At 38.3% G+C, this 8,825-nt stretch overlaps 1 long non-coding RNA gene across 1 annotated transcript; it reads left to right on the top strand.

Annotated features, from left to right (window-relative positions):
- Window positions 1–2,062: 2,062 nt before the first annotated feature.
- On the top strand, window positions 2,063–7,721 carry LOC119544713. The gene is made up of 3 exons (XR_005218906.1): window positions 2,063–2,103; window positions 7,039–7,124; window positions 7,698–7,721. It is a non-coding gene; the product is annotated as an uncharacterized LOC119544713 (long non-coding RNA).
- Window positions 7,722–8,825: the final 1,104 nt, after the last annotated feature.

The raw sequence follows: 8,825 nt of genomic DNA, 5'->3' as shown, positions 1-8,825 counted from the left end.
CTTAGCTTCTCTGGGGCAAACTCTGGGCTTCATCTCTTAGCATCTCTAAATGTCCTTCTGTCTGAGTCTCCCAGCATCTCCAAGTGTCTGGGTCTGTATTGGGTCTTAGCTTCTCCTGGGGGCAAACTCTGGATTACTCTTAGCATATCTCCAAAATGTCTCTCTCAGTTTTCTCTTAGCTCCTTGTTTCCATGACCTCTCTTAAAGGACTCCTGTGATCTAAGTAAGGAACCCACCTGGAATGGGCAGAGTCACACCTCCATGGAAATGATCTAATCAAAAGTTCTCACCTAAGTTGTATGAGTCACATCTCCTTGGAAATATTCAATCAAAAGTTTCCACCCAACAAGATTGGATTAAATGATCATGGCTCTTCTGGGATCCATAACAGTTTCAAATGGGCACACAGACCCTACTCATTTCTCCTTTGTATTAATTAGTGCTATACTCTCCTAACTGGTCACACTTTATCCCACCCTCCCATTAATTAATTAATGGCAAAATAAACAAAAAATAAATAAATACCAAATATGCTTAAGAACAATACTAGAATAGCAACAAATAGGCAAGAGAAAATAAAAGCTGTTTATACTTCCTTTAAATGGATGTAAAATTTGCACACAGTGATCTAAAGTTCATGAGTTCACGGGTTTTTGTCAAAATATGCACCAATGTAAACAATACTCAAATCAAGATATGGAACATTTCCATTATACTGAAAATTTCCTTCATGTCTTTCCCTGATGACTAATGGTATTAAGCACTTTTTCACATGATTGGTTATCCATGTATCTGCTTTTGTGAAATGTATGTTCAAGATTTTCGCCCATTTAAAAAATTTAGATGTCTTTGAATTATGGATTTATAGAAGTTCCTTATAAATTTCTGATAAGATACCTTTGTTAGATGTAACTAATGTGAATATATTTTCTTAGGCTTGCCTTTTCACTTATTTGTGTGTTTTTTGAGGAGAATTTTGATGAAGTACAATTTATCAATTTTTTTTCTTTTATGGTTAGGGCTTTTTGTGTCTTATCTAAGAAATATTCACTAACGCTGGGATTCAATCAAACTCTTCTCTTTTTTTCTAGAAACAATGTAATTTTAGCTCTTCTACTTAGGTTTGGAAGCTATTTTGAATTAATTTTGTGTGTGGGGTGAGGTAGGGGTCACAGTCTATTTTTTTCCATATGCCTAAATGGCACCATTTATTGAACCCAATGCCCTTTTTGCATTGAATTGCCTTGGTGCCTTTCCTGAAAATCAATTGCTGTGTGTTTTATTTCTGGACTCTGTTCTGTTCCAGTGATCTGTTTGTCTATCCTGATGCCATTTCCTTACCGTGGGTCTCTATAGCTTTATAGTAAGTTTTGAAATCAAGCAGTGTAAGTACTCCAACTTTACTCTTCTTTCTCAAAATTGTTTTGCCTATTCTAAGTCCTATGAATTTTCATGTCAATTTTTAAATTATCTTGTTAAATTTCTACAAAGTAAAGCCAACTGAGATTTTTATTAAGATTGTGTAGAATCTTTGGATCAGTTTGGGTAAAATTGACATCTCAACAATAGGAGGTTTTCCAATCCATGAACATGATCTATTTCTCCATTTTCTTTAGGTTTTATATACTTTCTATTAGATGGAGGTCCTTCATTTCTTTTATTAGATTTATACATAGGTATTTGATTTTTTATGCTATTTCAAATAATACTGGTTTTTTAAAATTTCATTTTCTAATTGTTTGCTATTGTATAGAAATATTTGATATTTGTATATTGCATTATATCTGGTGACCTTGCTAAATAGTATTAGTTCTAATATTAAAAAAAAAAAAACTCTTTAGAGTATTCTACATGAATACCCATGTGAATATGTGAATAAACTTGGTTATACCTCTTCCTTTCCAATCTTCATGCCTTTTATTTCTTTTTCCAGTACAATCTGAATAGAAACAGTGAGATTTTGAATTGCTGTCATTGCTAAGGAGAAGGAATCCAATGAGTCACCCTTGAGGATGATGTTAGCTTTAGGCTCTTGGTAGATGCCATTCATCAGGGTGAAGAAGTTCTCTTATGGCTCAAGTTCGTTGAAAGTTTTTATCATCAGTGAGTGTTGAATTTTGTCAAATACTTTTCCTGTTCATTAATATGGGCATATAGTTATTCTCTTTTATTCTGTTAATATGGAGGATTACACTGATTAATTAAAACAGCCTCATATTCCTGGGATAAGCCTCACTTGGTCATGATATATTATTCTTTTTTTTTCACTGAATTTGATTTGTTAAAATTTTATTAAGGATTTTTGCATCCATGTTCATTGGATGGATTCATTGCATCCATCATCATGTTCAATAGATATTGCTCTGTAATTGTCTTTACTTGTAAGGTCTTTGTCAGATTTTTGATCAGGGATATGTTGACATCGTAAAACTAGTTGAGGAGTATTTGCTCCTATGTACTTCTCCATTGCTCCCCATTGCCTTAGAAATGCCTCTTTGTAGTTTTGTTTTTGTTTGCTCTAAGCCAGTGATTCTCAAACCACCTGCAGCGCTTGTTAAATCAAAACTTGCTAGGCACCTCTCCCAGAGTTCAGAGTCCCCAATTCAGTCTGGGTGGATGCCGATAATTTACATTTTTAACAAGTCCCAACTGATGCTGTTAGTTGGGGGAACAAATGTTGAGGACCAGCCTTCTAGGGATTAAAACACGCATCTTTAATTTATCATAACAGAGTTAATATTGCACCACATCACATAAAATTTACAAACTTTACAATAATTTCAATTTAATTGCTATGCTTTGTACTATTGTCATAAATTTTATAGTCCCTATGCAATCAAAAGATGCAATTTTATTATTCTTGATTTAAAGAGTGAATTGTTTTTTAACAACATTAAGAGGAAAATGTATATTTTATATTAAACCCCATATTTACCATTTTAGTTTCATTTTAGTTTCCTTCCAGGAACTCCAAGTTTCTAACTTGTATTATTTCACTCAGCTTGAAAAACTTCGTTTAGCATTTCATATAATGCCCATCTGCTGGAATTCTCACAATTTTCATTTATCTGAAAATATCTTTATTTCAACTTCATTTTAAAGAACTTTTTCACTGCCTAAAGAATTTTAGTTGAGAGTTTGTTTGTTTCCAGAACTTTAAAGATGTCATTCCCTTGTCTTCTTGCCCGCATTGTTTCTGATGAGAAGTCACATCATTATTCTTTTGAATGTTAAGACCTCTTGTTTTCTCTGGCTGTCTTTAAGATTTCCTCTTTATTGTTTGTTTTCAGTCGTTTGGTGATGATATGCCTACGTGATCCAGAAAAAGCGTGATCTCTTTTTCTTTCATTGCTTTTGCTCTTTATCATGGGTCACATTTTCCTGCCTCTTCCCATATCTCTTCAGTTTTTATTGTACAATGGACCTTGTGGTTGATATGTTGTGGGGAACTGAATTATGCCATCTTGTTTTAAACAGCATTGAGTTTTGTTCTGGCAGGCAATTAAACAGCTAGAGGATCCTATAAGTTCTGGTAGGGCAGGTATCCTCTGGTTTTGACCGTAATCTTGTGGTGCAGCCCGTCCTCTAGGATATGATCCTTCCTTCTGAAGTGTGGCCTTTCAGGGATCTCAATAGAACGCCCCAAGTGCTCAGTGAGGTCTCTCAACTCTGGATGCACCAGAGCTCCAATGTTTCCAAGCACTGCACACTTCCGATGTCTCCATTCAGCTTTCAGTGCCACAGCAGATGCTTTCTGGTAGACTTCGTGGAGTCTTGCCCTGCAAGGCCCAGCCCAGCTTTCAGCCAAAGACCTATGGTTAATCCCCACACAGATTTCTGGGATACCGCTCTTTTAAAGTTCCCTTTTCTCTGGGACCCTGCCCTAAAAATTCCAGGCACTTCTACAGCCTGGAATTCTGATCTCTGCCTTCTCAACTTAGCAAGGCTGCCACTCCACTTAGACTCCAATTTTCTATATTGTGGCTGGAAACCATCTCCTGGAAAAATGCCACGAATCTACCTTCTGTGTTAGCCTTCTCTCAAGGATCACAATCCTTCACTGCCTTTTGTTCAATGCTCAGAAACAGATGCCTCATATACTTTGACCAGCTTTACAGTTGTATATGGTGGGAGGACTAGTCAGTATCAGTTTTTCCCTTATGGTTGGAAGCAGAAGTTTGAAATTTGTTTGTACCCTTATAGAGAGATTTTTATGACTAACCGCAAGTGTGTTTGGTGAAAACAATGCAGTAGGAGCTGAAGCCTGTCTCACTGCCACCTCTGCTTCCCTATTCATCTGAAGCTCTACCTCTGGTTACTGCTGGGTGTTGTAATGTGGCTAAGACTATCCTGCTAAGGCTTTGACTCCTGTGCTGTTTTTTTTTTTTTTTTATTTTTTGCAAGAGTTGCTGTCAATTAAAAATTTGGGAAGTTTGGCATAAAAATCCAAGGTTCTTCTTTTGTGAAGGGGAAAGATCTGGTGGCGTTCAGTGAACATGCCTATGTGGCAATAATAGACTGCAGCAGAGTAGCAGTTGCCCCCTTTGGAGAGGGGGTGTGTTTTCTGGTCTGCCAGAGTCCCCAGCTGGTTCATTCTACCCAATTGTGTTGTCCATTTGATCCTGGTAGCTCTTTGCATGAGTGACCCTTAGCACGCAGGAGGAGAATCTCACACGTAGGCAGCAGGCCCTCTACATCCAAGATGATCCACCCCATCACTGCCACGTTCCCCATGACAGCTTCATTCTAGCAAAAGCATCCCATTTGCCAGAGCTTCTTCTGAGGATGGAAATATTTCACTAAATAAGTGAAATAAAGGAACTGGGTGCAGAGATATGGAATGGGAGATCAATTTGACCAGTGTGCCCTGGTCTTCATGCAGGTGAAAGTTCATCGATAAGTGGTCAGGGGTCAGCTATGTTGTCTGCTCCCATTCTCATTCCAAGGTTAAGATGTATTTATGCCTTTCAGCCATCAAACCTCTCCATTGCTTAAAAGCTTCTCAGCTATTGCTTTCCTGGAAATCCATTATGGCCCTGTTCTGAATTTTATACCCATCATTTTGCTTGAAAACTCAAAGAAATGAAAAACCATAATTGTTTTGCTTATGTAATGGGAAACGGTCTTTGTATTTTATAATCAAAACTATACTTTCAGTGTGTGTGTCTTTGAGGGGTAATAATATTAACATGTTTTCGACACTTATTATATACTAGGCACTCATAAGCATCTTATATGCAACTTTATCCTCAACAACAATCATATGTGGTAGGAATGAGTGTTACCCTCTTTTAACAGAAGAGTAAGTAGAGGCACAAAGAGGCTAAATACCTTGCCTGAGATCCCATGGCAAATAAGTAGTAAAGTTGAAATTTGAAATATCCGAATTATACCCAAGGGCTAACCAGGTTGTGCCCTCTGACTCCCTGAGTCCAGTGATTACAAGCAGGACTGTTAAATCATGCTGTAGATCGCCCACCCACCACTAATCTACCAGGCCCCTGGTTGCACAATCCAGAGGGTCTTTCATACCTGGAGTTGTACAGCTGATGGCCTTATGACTCAAGTACTTTCTATAAAAAGGAACCCCTTAGAGAGCATGACTCTTTAGTGTAGCAGTCAACAACACATGTGGAATAAACCACAAAAATGTCACAATGAAATATGCAAATCACATAAGAAATAAATATCACCCACTGTGATCTGCACTGGCCTTGCAGCCCTTTCCTGTGTATTGACCTCACAGTTCTCAAGTTCAGAAAGCAAGGACAAGGGCTTAAATAAAAGCCCTCTGTGTTCTCATGGCTATAAAACCCTGGAAAGGTTCAGCTGAAGAGACTAGGTAAACCTGGAGGAATATTTTCTCTTCTCACCCGGAGTCATGAAATGTTAAAGTTGGCAGGAGCCTAGGAGGATATTTTACAGACAAGGCAACTGAAACCCAGGTGTAGGCACGGATGCCCCACCTAATGAACTGGTGAAGGCAGAGTTGAGTCTAGAGCCCAGGCCTTGCCATTCTCCAATACAATGTTCTTTACACAGCATCAGGGGCCTCATCTGGGCAGGAGTATCTGCTCAGAAGATGATCCCACTCTACCTTCTGGCTGCAGGAGCAGAAAGAGAGCAATGAGTACAGGAAGAAGAAACAGACAGTAGGAGAAGAATGATGACTCAATCACGAGCCAAAATACCAAGTTATAAAAAATAGATCTAACTTTTCCTCTTCTATTAGCACCCAAACTTTCATAGAAATTTCCAAGCTGTCTTTAGGAATGGGAAGCAAGGGTAAAAAGAGAATGTTATTTTATTTTGTTGGTTACATTTTAATGATTGGTGCCAAGAAGCTGAGGAATTAAATTGGGAGGGTCCTGAGGAGAACACACTCTGTACTCTACAGAACACCTCACTTGTTTCAGTACTTTGATAAGTCACCTGCAATTTGAAGTTCTTTCATGTATAATGTCTCATTGTCATAATTGTGCAGATTTTCCTAAGGTTATATAACTAAGTTCAGAGATAGGACTTGGAAATTGTGTTGTTCCCTGTGCATTTTCAGTGTTTCCTTCTATGGATCTGCAACCATCGAATAAAATATATCTAAATTTAAGGGAGAAGTAAGTATGGGGATGCAATTTGGAGTAGTGGAAAGAGCTGGGATATTCTACCCATAGACAAATGTAGGCTCACTAGCTATATGATTCTGGCCAGCCACTCAACTTTTCTAGAAATTCATTTTCTCATCTGCAAAGTAACAACAATATTATCTGCTTCATTGGACTAATAGAAGGATTAAATGTTCATCCTTTACATTATATAAAATGGTTTGCATGTAGTAAGTGTTCAATAAATGTTAGTGCTTGTTCTCTACAATTTACTGTGTTGACACTGAGAACATTCAAGTGTAACAAGAACAGAAAGATCTGTAACTCGTTAGGTCTAATAAAGATATCAACAGAAATACCTAACCATGACTGCAGAATGCCCTCTCTCCAGACCTCTCCATGTGTGATTTTTTGTTCTCTTTTTATGACTTCATAGATGTTCCTAATGTCATGCAGTAAAGCAGAATATGGCTCTTTAGCATTTCCCATCTCCCTGTGATTCCAGAATTAGAAATCATTCAGGTAAACTTTGTCTCTACTAATTTTGATATGCTAAGTTGGTATGTATATGGGTTTTAAAGAGAAAATAGTTGAAAGGAATAAATATTATAGATGGGCCCTTCTTCTGAGGGCATAGACTTTGGGACTCAATGTCAGTAACAGTCTCATGAGTTGAAGATTTTGGAAATTGGAAAACAGAGTTCCAAGAGGTTAAAGTTGTACATGTTAATGATAAAGCATAAATTGTAGTTAAGGATAAGGATTTCTTTTATGGATTTGAAACCACAGAAATGATCATAAATGGAAGGATCTAGTAAACTGCCAAGAATGAGTATAACCAAACTTAGAATAGAAGACTTTTGGTGTGGCTGTCCAGCTTCCACCTCCCCCCTTTTCTGAGAACTGTCCACCCATCGAAATGGGTGCGCTCTTGTAGCTAGAGTTGCACTGACATCTTTACTGGTCCCAGGTGATTGGATCAGAGAAGGACACCCCACCCAATCTGGACCAGTGAGATTCTCTCCTAAGGGTTTGGACCTAGGGTAGTAATCCGTTAGTTGGGAGCCATGCTAGCAGGAGATGATGTGGTTCTAGGGCTTGACTGGTGGTGTTCCACTGTGTGCAAAAGGAGCTGGTGTGAAGAGAGAGAGAAGTAAATGATATGGAGAGAGAAGTAGAGGCAAGTGTTCCCACAGTCCCAGGAAAATCGGCAATACCCTTACTGATCGCCCAGTCACTATCTCCTTTTCTGGAACCTCAGGTTAGTTGAATTCTCTGAGATAAACCTGGATCCCTTCAACAAATGCTCATTTTCACACATGCTAGTCTATTTCTGTTACAAAAAGTACTTTTGCTGAGGCCTTGTCTATGATTATTAAGTGGTTGAGATTATTACCCAGGCACCGTGTATTGGAATGTCTTCTTGGGAAGGATGGGTTTCTCATGCTGCAATTTGAGGCAGTGTGGCTACTGCCAGAGTACAGTGACACCAATCTCTTCATTTAAGTTCTCCTGCCATGTCATTCTATTTTCCCTTCCATGTACATGTACTACTCCACAACTAAACTGGAAGCTTCTATAGTGAGAATATTTCCTGATTCATCTTTTCATCCCCTGTAACACCTGGACTGTGATGGTTATTGAATTTGCTGATGGTTCTTATGTAAAACGAAAAGAAAAAAAAAAAACCTTTCTACTTCAATAGTTTTCCATTTGGGCAACACTTCTCTTGCCTCGATTTAGGAAATAATCACATTTCTTTCTTTTTCTGTTGTAACCAATCTCTCTTCTCAGCTTTGTGTCAATGAGGAGATAGGTTTATTTAGTTGGTAATTTCCACTGCAGAAAATCTTGGTCCCAGATTGCCCTGCAAAAGCAATATGTTCTGTTTTATTTTTATATTACATTATATTTATTTTAATTGCATTTTCCATCTGGTCGAAGACAGCATTAGGCACTGCACAAGGAGAAAAGAAACAAAGAGATATCTAACCATGTAATAACAGGGATTATTACTTTAAAAAATCATCTGGGGCACTGTAACCTCCAGGAATGAGGCAAATTCCATCACCCTCATGGTAGAGACTTCTAGGAAGATTTTGAAGAGAAAGAGAGATGAAAGGAAATGGGCTGAATCCTGACCTCCCCTGGAAGGCCGTGAGTGGACCCTTGTAACCAGCCCATACCTGGAAACAGTCCTAGGGCAGTGTGGGCCATAGTGCG

Source organism: Choloepus didactylus, chromosome 9 (assembly GCF_015220235.1).
Source record: "Choloepus didactylus isolate mChoDid1 chromosome 9, mChoDid1.pri, whole genome shotgun sequence".
Lineage (NCBI taxonomy): Eukaryota > Metazoa > Chordata > Mammalia > Pilosa > Megalonychidae > Choloepus > Choloepus didactylus.
Note: the sequence above shows the minus strand (reverse complement) of the source record. Positions and strands in the feature narration are given on the sequence as shown.